This window comes from Egretta garzetta, unplaced genomic scaffold (assembly GCF_000687185.1).
Source record: "Egretta garzetta isolate BGI_Z169 unplaced genomic scaffold, ASM68718v1 scaffold383, whole genome shotgun sequence".
Classification (NCBI taxonomy): domain Eukaryota; kingdom Metazoa; phylum Chordata; class Aves; order Pelecaniformes; family Ardeidae; genus Egretta; species Egretta garzetta.
In genome coordinates this window covers 483,748-495,517 of record NW_009259100.1, presented here as the reverse complement: position 1 = coordinate 495,517, position 11,770 = coordinate 483,748, and positions in this window count along the sequence as shown.

Here is an 11,770-nt window from a genome sequence, read left to right as displayed (position 1 = left end):
TTCCCTGCTCTGAAGAACCCTCTCTTATCAAATTTCTCTTTTGTAGGTACTTAGAGACTGTGATCATATCACCCCATTAACCTTCTCTTTGATAATCTAAATAAATTGCGCTCCTAAGTATTTCTGTAGAAATCATATTTTTCTAATCCTTTAATTAGTCTGTGTCTCTTCTCTGTGCCCTCTTCAATTTGTCATCTTTTTTTTCTGAGTTGTGGAGCCCAGACCTGAAAACACCACTGTAGTGGTCACAGAAGGAAAAAACACAAAGGTGATGCCACTTCTCTACCAGCACTTCATGGTCTTGTTTGCACACCTAAATGAGTCCCCTTGGCCACAGGGTCAGATGGGGACCCAAGTTTGACTGATGGTCTATCATGATGTCAGTGTTTTTTCTCAGACACTACTCCAAAGACAACCCCCCATCCCAGTTCTCCTCCTGTAGCTCTCAGATGTACATCCATATGTTTCACTGCGCTGAAACATATATTTCTTCGAGCCCAGTGACCTGTGATCTTCATTATTTTGTATATCCACAGTCTTTGTGGGATCCACAAACACTCCTGGCAACAACCCATCCCAGGGTGTTTCTAAAAACCAACTCTGAAAACCCTCTAAAGAGTACAGTACCAACCGCTTTTTCCAAGCAGAAAAATGCACAGGAACATGACTGTTCAATGGTGAGTTCTTGTTTATCATTACGTATTCACCCTATCTTTTCAAACAATTCTCTGCTTAAGGCTTGTAAAATTGGCTTTGAATAAGTTTTGGTTATTGCTCAAGATGTCATGCTATTGCAAGTCAAAGGTTTTACAGTAGTCAAAGAGATTTTAAAGATTACAGTTAACTTTTTCTAGATAGCCCTGTAATTCAAGAAGTCATGAAAATATTAGTCAATCATTCATTTATATATATATTCAAAACCGTATCAAAAGAAAAACAAAACAAACAAAAAATTCCTAATGAAGATTTGTTTTAAAACAGAACATAACAGAAGTTTCTATTAAGGCATAACATTTAAGTGCAAACTAACGTTCATATTTCCTTTCATGGTGATAATGTCAGTGAGATATAACCCCATGAAACTAACTGAAATCTCAGGTTTCAAAATCTGAGATTTTGAAAATATTTGAAAAGTATTCCTAAATCTATCATTGACCCTTCACATGGCCTCAGGCAATTAATTTAATCTATTAAATCTGATACTTATTCAAGTTGTAAAAAGATTTGGCTCAAAAAGAATTAATTTTTTTTTAATTTTTATTTTTTTATATATGTGTTTCCACTTCCTCTCGTCTGATTTCAGCCCATTCTGCTGCTGCCATGAGACAGTGTCCTGGTTTCAACTGGGGTAGAGTGGATTTTCTTCCTAGTAGCTGGCACAGTGCTGTGTTTTGGATTTCCTATGAAAAGAATGTTGATAACACCCTGATGCTTTAGTTGTTGTTGAGCAGGGCTTACACCAGCCAAGGACTTTTCTGTTTCCCATGCTCTGCTCGGTGCACAAGAAACTGGGAGGAGGCACAGCCAGGACAGCTGACCCCCAACTGTCCAAAGGGCTATTCCAGACCATAGGATGGCATGTGCAGTATACAAACTGGGGGGAGGTGGCTGGGAGGGCAGCGATCACTACTCGGGGACGGGCTGGGCATCGGTCGGGGGTGGTGAGCAATTGCATCCCTTGTTTTTCCTGGGTTTTGTTCCTTTTTGTTGTTTTTTTCTTGTTGTTTTCCTTTTCACTACAAATCATTATTACCATTGTCATTATTATTATATTTTTGTTTCAATTGTTAAACTGTTTTTATCTCAACCCATGAGTTTTCTTACTTCTGCCCTTCCGATTGTCTCCCCCATGCCACCAGGCAGGGGGAGGGGGAGCAAGCAGCTGTGTGATACTTAGTTGCCTCCTGGGGTTAAACCACAACACAGAAAAAAGTATTTATGGGGAACAGGGACTTGAAAGAGTGATAAAATAAACTTCATAATGCTTCCATTTGAGTTTATGGGTGAAAAATTATATTACTTTGTTGCATACATTGTTCAAATCATATGTATGTTCTGGTTTGTGCATATCTACTGTTAAACAACACTTCTATATTCATTCTACAAATGATTTGAGATCATTGCTGTTCTCCCAATCTAAATATAGCCTCCTTCTTTGGAAGCTACCTATGCAGCTCGCTTGCTTTCTTTACAAGAAATGGCTGGCAATGAGACTTCTACCCTCCACCAGCTGGTCAAGTCAACGAGACATATATATCCACTACAGTATATGCAATTACGTTCTGTTCCATGGTCAAACCTTGAGGCAAATCAAACAATTTTACTATCTGTCTGGAGTATACTAACAAAGAAAGAATGAAAAAAGAAGTTCTGATGGCCCACATTACAATTCCCTTGTATCTGAAGAGGAACCAAGAAGTTTCACTGGAAAACACTACAAGTTTATACTAAGATAGATTACAATATGCAGTGAAGCTAATGCAAAAAGAAGGCATCATCTAGATAGCACTGTCACCACACTGTATCCCAGTCCCTCTGCTCATTTTACAGAGCTTTGTTAGCAAAATTATTTCACCTATTTTGCCTAGATGGAGCTATAGTTAAGTATATTCTACCACAGGTTGTTTTTGCAAGACTTTGTGGAGGACCAATACTGCTTTCCCGTAGAACTGACAGGCTCATATCTCATTAGCCACAAGCTGTTTTCAGTGAAGAAAGGCTTTCTTTTTTTTTACCCAGAAATCATGGCTCAACTGCTTTTAAAGATTTTAAACCTGATTTTTATCTCAGTATGAGACAAGACTATGCAGAATAATTATCATTATTTGGTCCAGTTTGGAAACATTCATCTTGTGAATTCATCTCATGTTTATTTGTTTATGTTTGGGGTCTTTTTTTGTACTTTTTGCAATTAAAATGAAAGCTCTTTAATGATGTCAACACATTTATTTGATGCTTAGGTTATATACTCTAATCAATTTACCAGGCTAATTATAAATGTGACTTGGTGGCTGTAAGCACTGAGAAAACACAATCCTCTCTTTATTTTTGTTTCTGCAGAGGTCTGTTTTTGTAGGAAACTCTTATGTTATAAATGAAGAGAGTTTCACAGTGTCAGTGCAGGAAACTTTGCCTACTCATGTCACTGTATAGGAGAAAGCCATAAAAAGGAATGGGTGAGGAAAGAGAGGAGGGACTGGACAAGAAGTGGCAGCAGCGAGTTAGCATGCTTCTGGCACATCGCCTCTACCTTCTCCCGCAAGCCTGCCTGCCCAGCGCCCCTATGAGGTAAATGAAGTTTATCAGCATACGTGAGGGAAAGACTAGAGCCTAGAATCCTATTCGTTCTCACACAGAAAGCCTATAGCAGAGATTAAATAAGAAAAAATATTTATCCTCTTCAGTCTTGCACAGAACCACAAAGCCATGGGCTTTTTATTTGACCCCTTTTACAGTATGATGTCAGTCAAAACCAGAGCACATAAAACTGCGAAAGCTGCAAAACTTTATGAAAGGAAAGAAAAAAAATACATCTTGAGCAAATTATTATTCAAATCAGTCAGATTTTTTATATTGACTTCAATAGGACCAGGCCCTAAGAGAAAAAAAAAAAAAAAAAAAACCAAAACAAAAAACAGAGTAAATATTTGGGTGAAGAGGTAAGCAACTTACTGCTTCAAACAGCAGCCTGCATCTGTAGGGAGAATACATTTATTTTGGCCTTCTTTCTTAGTAAAGGACCTGAAACATTAGAAACAAAAGCCAGTATGATGAAACACCTAAATATACTGAATCAGTTTCCTGGCTTTCGCTCTTAATTTATACATGAAATAATGCAAACATCTCTCCAAGGAGATGAAGTGTTATTAGCTTGTCGCTTGCCTAATTTAAAGAAAAATGATAGTATGAACTGCATTTCAGCAGGCATAAACTAAGGTCTGCATTACTGTCCAACTAGTGTTTCCTCTAACTTTTCAATAGGAATGAAACTCCTTCTCTATTTTTTCAGCATGGATACCATTATAGAAGGTTAGTGCCCTGGAAATTTTGAAGGAGAAAACTACAGAAGTCGTCGCTGGCCCCATTATTTTGTTTCATTTCTAAGGACAGTCTTAAGAGTGTGGTAAAAGACTGACTACAGATTAAAGAAGGTAGTTTAACTCTTGATACATAACTATCTGCTTTGCTTTATTCTAGAAGACAAGGTGACAATGTAGCCTGCAAACTGTATTCATACGGCATTTTTAAAGAATGAGAAATTTGCCTGAGCATAATTTGATACCCGGAGAGTCTTTGACTGGGTCGATTGGCCTTTCCTAACATGCTGTCTTAAATGGCAATAATTTAGTCCCATATCTGGATGGCATATATTTTTTAGAGTTGATCCCCAGAGAGAATGTCCTGTAAATTGTTTGCTCACTGAAGAAACATTGTTTAAAAAAGAAACAAAAAAAAGAAAAAAAAAATGTGTGCTCTGGTAACTATTACATGCTCCAGTAGCAAAACCACTTGCAGAGAAAATTGGAGTTAATGAGAAGACTGCAGAAACTTACTACAGAATGACAGAGTTTTAGGAGAGAGAGAAGAAATAACTCAGAAAATAACTGTTACCCCCAAACTGGGCCTTCAAGGTCACAGGGCTTTTTAAAATGTTTAAGCAATTACTAAAATAATTCAAAGGACAAGAGCATGCTGGTACAGCTGCTGATTTCAGACTATAGAATTTATGTTAGACAGCAATAACAGAGAAGGAAGAAGCCTTTGTTCCTTCCTTCACTCCCTGTGTTTCAGGTGTATGTTTCTACAGTGGCAGCTAACTCAATATATAATTGATTCAGACTGTATTTCAGTGAAGGAGAATACAGATATAAATTTGAGAAAACTGCATATTGAAGTACAATTACTCCATAAAGATAAAGAGGGAAAAGCGTGAGAGAGACAATGGAATAATAAGCACACACAAACAGTGCTATTTCCTAGGAACCTTGCATAAATGACTATTTTTTAGTCTTTTCAGACTATCGCCATAGTATTATTGCTTGGGAATGGAGAAGAGGATCCAGCGACTGTATGTATTTATTAATTTGTTTATTTATTTATTTATCTGCTTAGAAAGGGGAAAAAGGCATTCCCTTCCACCACTCTAAATCCCTGATGGAAGTTACAAACCCAAAAATAATTAAAGCAAACTTCATCTTCCCATGACTGCGCTAACAGACTGCTGAATTTTCTTTCTCATAAGTGCAAATATGTTTTAGAGGTTTCTGTCACTTTTTACTTTAAAATGCTATGCTCAATTCTTCATGCCTCAACAACCTGTAAAGCCCTTTTTTCTAAAAGCAGGAAGGTACCCAGTTCTAACATGAAGAATAAGGAATCGGATGCTATCATTTCTTTGAGGATCTGGGCCTCATTGTCACCACATTCCCATTCCTAACAGGTGAAATGAGAATAATGGCATTTTCTTACTTCACATCAGTGCTCCAAGAAGAAAACACACACAAAAATTTACACAGGAGCCAGAAAATAGGGTAATGGAAGAAATAGATAAAGCTCTGGTGGAGACAAATGCATATACACATACAACCCTACCAAGTCTACCTCTTGCTGCAGAGTTAGAACACACTATGTGCTTTCTTCTCCCCCAAATCCAAGCACTTCATCAAACTAACTGCCCCTCTTGCGGTTAACACAACCAAAAATAGTAAGGTAGATCACCTCTCATAAAAGTCAGTCTAGAACCTCCCTTGATTTAAGTCAGTATCAGGCACTATCAATTCCACAACAGTTATGTACTTGGCCATTTGTGCTACCAAAAGTACTTTCTGTTACAATTATTATTTCTTTGTTCAATCTTCTCATCTGAGCAACAGATGAAACAAGGTTCTGGGCATGTAATCGTAAAAGACAATTGAAGAGCTGTAAACAAATGACTTATCAGACTTTTATGGAGTGACCATCAACCATACCACACAGGGTTCTGGGAGGTGCACAAGCAAGCAGTATAGCTCAGGGCTTTGACTTTGTCTTTGCATTAACGTGTGTTACTGTTTAAAGGCAGGTTTAAGACAAAGGTGACTTGGTGATAGAACTGAAAATAGGGTTCTGCGTTATTAAAGAATATCTAGGGGGTTTAAGGACAAAGTGAAACTCATATTTGGAAATGTAAAGCACATCAACATAACATAAGATCATAAGCTAATGATGATGCTTCTACAGTAAGTAATGAAACTAACATGGATAAGAAATTTAACTTATAAAATACATTTCTAATAGAAATATACATGACACTCAAGCAATACTAGCCCATCTCAGAAAAGTGACTTCTGCAGAGAATAGAAGAAAGCTCCTATCTCTCCCAATGTAGGCTTTCCCCCCAATCCATCATACAGGTAAACCAGTAGCTAGTCAGCCTATACTGCTTGTATTTCATAGAATCATAGAATATTTTGGGTTGCAAATGGACCTTTAAAGGCCATCTAGTCCAATCTCCCTGCAATGAACATGAATATCTTCAACTAGGTCAGGTTGCTCAGAGCCCCATCCAGCCTGACCTTGAATGTTTCCAGGCATGGGGCAACTACCACCTCTCTGGGCAACCTGCTCCAGTGCTTCACCACCCTCTTTGTCAAAAATCCTTCCTTCTATCTAGTCTGAATCTACCCTCTTTTTAGTTTAAAACCATTACTCCTAGTCCTATCGCAACAGACCCTGCTAGAAAGTTTGTGCCCATCTTTCTTATAAGCCCTCTTCAAGTACTGAAAAGCTGCTATAAGGTCTCCCTGGAGCCTTCTCCATGCTGAACAACCCCAACTCTCTTCTTCATAGGAGAGGTGTTTCATCCCTCAGATCATTTTTGTGGCACTTGATCCCACTGTCTATGTGATTGATGAAGATATTTAACAATTCTGGTCCCAATACGGACCCCTGAGGGACATCACTTGTCACCGATCTCCATCTGGACACTGAACTGTTGACCGCTACCCTCTGGATGCAACCATCCAAACAATTCCTTATCCACCAAACAGTCCACCCATGAAACCCATGTCTCCCCAATTTGGAGAGGAGGAGGGGACCGTGTCAAAGGCCTTACAGAAGTCTGGACAGATGACATCCGTAGCTCTTCCCTTGTCCACCGATGCAGTCACTCCATCACAGAAGGCCACTAGGTTGGTCAGGCAGGACTTGCCCTTGGTGAAGCCATGCCGGCTGTCTCTGTCCTATTTCTATGTCACAGTTTTGTATTTTAGTTCAGCATCATGTGTAGTTAATACAGTCAGTTCTCCAGACTATTATCCTAATATTGGCCTCAAAAATTGACACCACACTGCAACATACAATCTGAAGGCAGCACACTGTTTTCTGTCTTTTGATTAATTGCTTACCTACGATAAATAATCAGTTATAAGTATAAAACACTCTGCTTTGGATACTCCTTTCTTTCACTGCGGAAAGTCTCCACAGTATAAGAGCCAGGTAAAAGGAATAATCACCAATTCCAAGCAAAAGATCTAACTCTAGTTACATGTACACAAATCTGAACAGTTTACCCAAATGGCTACAAAAGGAATAGAACTGAACGTTACTGATCTTTCTAAGATAACTGTAACAGAACCAGGATTGTCCACACCCAACATCTCATCAGTGAGCCAGCTATTCTATACTACGTGTGCCAAAAAATGTTTCACACCATCATCATTCTCATGTGCAACAGGACAATAGGAAAACTATCTGAGCCTAAACATCAGGGGAAGACTTACACCTATATCGTCAATTTAAAAGTAAAGCATGCAGCTACATGTACTATCTGACTTACATTGTGAGTTCTTTGTATATCACATCAAACAACTATCATGCAGATGTTTAGCAATGATAAAATATAATTTTAAATATACTGTCAGTGTAATTTGAATACAACATATTAATAGAAGTGATCCATTAGCAAGTACTTATAACAGTTCTGAAACTGACCGCAATGAAATGCAATCTAAAGCAACAATTTTCACACATTTTTCGTCCTGTCTCCATGTGATAACTCATTGCAAGCAACAGATGTTTGGCACTGTGATGGAATGACCCAGCCATTTACCCTCTCAAAGTCCACTGTACTTCAACAAGTGCAAAAAACCCCAACCAACCACCACCAACAAAGAAATCAAAAAACCCACAAGTGTTCTGAGGTACTCCAGCCTGGCACAGCACAGTTCCACCTTCTGGAAATGGTCATAAGGTCTGAATGAATATTTTGTGTGAGATTTTTTTTTTTTTTTTCTAGTTCTGTACACTCAAAATATGCAGAAAATACTGATAAGCATCCAAAAGCTTGCATGTTTATCTGAATGTAATGCAAACCATGGCTACCCTTTAAAGTGCACATGGTTAACACAAGTTCTTTTTACTTAAAAAAACACAAAACCAAAAATTACTTCAAATGAGATCAATGTGAGTCTGTAGATGTATATTTTAACACTCTTAACAACAAATCTTTCTAGTATCTAGGAAGTAAATTCTACAAGAGGAGCCCTGAAGCAATGCCCAAAGTTTGTGGCAATACATTGATAATCCTCCTTCATGTACGCTCCATCCAGAAGCAATTTCACAGGTAAGTGAGTGGGGTAGGGAAGAATATGAAATTACCAACCACAGTTCTGCAACAATTATAAATGCGGGAATCTAATCCTTTTCCAGGAAAGTATTCCTAGAAAGATGACAGACACACGTAACCTCAAGACTGTCCAGAAAGTTAATTATTAAAAGGTCACGAAGCACTTCATCTTCCTGGGATGCCATTTGAAAGGTGATAACCAAGAAGAGCAGATGTCTCTCTCTCCCCTTGCAACAAGAACACTTGAAAGACAAACGGCTAAGAAATAAGAAAACTACCATCATATTCAGGGATGTTCACAAGACGACAAAATCACTCACCCAGTCCTAGACTGAGGTAGCAGCCTCAAGCAAGTGTTCTGAAAAATGGTGCACCAGTATTTGGACTCTTTAGGATTAGTGTGAAAATTCAGCCCATCTATGATAATGTGGGCTTTAGGGCTGGGCTTTTTTTTTCTTTGGAGTGCTTTTGTTTGCTTGTTGTTTTTTGTTTTGTTTTGTTTTAAGAAAAAGGGGAGAAAGTTAGGTTGTCACAACATTTTGTATAACTTGTTCTTCCAGAACTGAGAACTACAAATATTCATATACAGAGCTCCAATATGGAGCACATGACAAACAACAGCTGACGTACCAAAGCAATAAATTAATCTTTTCCATAGGCTTCCTAAATCAGATCCACAGGTTTTCTCTCTAATCCTGTATGTTTCAACTTTTCTGTGAATTAAGAATTTGTGTAAGCTATTATGTGTTAACAGCTGTCACTGCCTGGTCAAACTGTGCACTGGACATTTGCAACCGTTGCTATATTCTACGTGCTAAACTCATACTTATGTTTTCTTAACTTGGTAGTGCCTAGCATTGGCTCAGGTGAGTGTCTCTCCCCAGGCTACATGTATTATCCCTTCCTTCGAATCAGATACCCAGCTGGTCTGCTTGCAAAACCTGTGCTGATCTCACAGATACTTCCGTAGCCTAATCCTAGTCTTTCCCACAACTCTACCCTATTTAAGTCTTGGCTTGAAATATTCTGGGGATATATGAAAGTATATAACCTTAATATTGGGTGAAGGTATTTTGGAAAACGGTAAATTCATTGGGAAAATGTAATGTGCAAGGAAGACTGAAATTACTAGTAATTCAGAAATAATTGAGAAAATAATTTTGGCTAGACAAAAAGTAGAGATAGACTGAAATAATAATTATATTTTATTAAAAATATTATTTGATAAATATTAGAAATACTCATTTTTCCCCTAAGTGCTGAAAGCAAATAATTTTTGTTCAGAAAAATCAAAACACTTTGGTTTTCATTTTTCTGAATTAAACTTTCCACCAAAAGAAAATTACATGACCAAGAAAAAAATGCAATTAAATCAGTAGGTTTGATTAATTTTTTTTCTCCTCATTTTGCCACAACCCCTTTCATCATTTCCTTGCTCCCATCTCTGAAACATTTAAATCTATTGGAGAAAACGTTCTCTCAGGTTTTCCAGCTATTAAGTCATTATAAAAGGAAATATTCTTGCATCTCTCCAGAAATACAGCTTCCCTTCTTCCTTCATCCTTAAAATAGATAAAGGAGTTTGAAGTCCAACATGCAGGTAACCCATCTGGCAAGGACATTATTTTTCACTGTCTGTTTATCTATGTTCTCTGTTCAATCACTCTTCCCATCTGAGCAGAACACAATCAAGGCTTAAAATGCTTCCACTTTTATCTTTTTCTCGCTACCTTCTGAAATTTCACCCAAGAGAGATGTGAAGACAGCAGAAGAGGCAGCTATGCAAGTCAGCTCCAAGTAGTGCTGTTCTTTGAGCATCTGTAACCTCCAAGAGCATTCAGGAATCCCCAAACTGCACCATCATTGAACCGCTTAGCCTTATTTACAAATACCCCTGTCAAAAGCTCACTCACCACTTTAAACCACCCGTGTTTAAACAGAGGCTGGAATTTTTCACTGTATCAAACAGCTAAGAAACAGTGAAAATGAAAACTGTTCTAGGTTTGCATTACCATGTGCCCACACACTCGCTTTTATTCTTGTTGAAATACAGAAGTAACTGCACACATCTTGTACATTTTTACACACATATACACAAACAGGAGGGCGAATGAAGAACAGTGATATAGGCACCAATAAAACCCCACCTCGTTCCATGAATTTAACTTCTTTCTGCTTCAGACTGTATATTTTAATTAGGATAGAACACCGATCTTTACTGACTCTGGTTTGGAAACACATCTAAACGAGAATCACCTGTTGTTGCACCGGTACATTAAATAAATCCTTGGTACCTGGGCTTCAACACTTTCACTAACCTGTTCAGTTTCTTTCAGATGATATGTAATCCTCAAAGGTAAATGAAGAAAAAGAAAAGGTAGAAAAATCAGATTTTGATCAGAGACACTATATGCGGTGTTACACTTATCTGGTCTGATTACCAGATTACCAGTGTTTTTCAGTGAAATACTCTGCAGTTGTCAATAGCCCCAGTTAAAATATCCTAGTTGTAGATGAGGACCAATGTCAAGAAGTTAGATACTGGAGTTCCCTCGATGTTACACAATAATGGCAATTAAACGCACTTTCAAATAAATTCCCTTTAATAACAAATATGGTTACTGTAAAAACTATTGCGTGTTTGTGTATGTTAAAAGGCAGTACTGTCTTAAAGGTGGGAAATACCATGCCTGCAGACGGGTTTGATCTGAACAGGCAGAGTCCCTTTGTGTTGATCAACACATAAACACGTCCCAGCCAACTGGAACGTTCCCTGAAGAAAGCAGTTCTCATTCTCACAGAGCAGAAACCTGAATGATTAATAAAAGGTTTTCCACTTGTGATCATCTGTATATTCTCAAAAATTTTGTTACTGGTGACTTCACCCCCCATGCCAATATTTACCTTCTTTGGTGTTTGACTTTTTTTTGTAGTACAGAGGAGATCTCTGCAATACAGTTCTGCTTAAGCAAATGAAAGTTCCAACATGAAACAACAGTTTCAAAACTGACTTAACATTTGATTTTTTCCCTCTTTCGGTTTACACAGTAAATAACACCAGGGTTTCCAACCGGAGAATGATCCCTGTATACAGCTCTAGTAGTCCTTTTGAGCCTAAGTGGCACCAAACTATAAACAACAAACCTACTTAGGCCAGACTACATT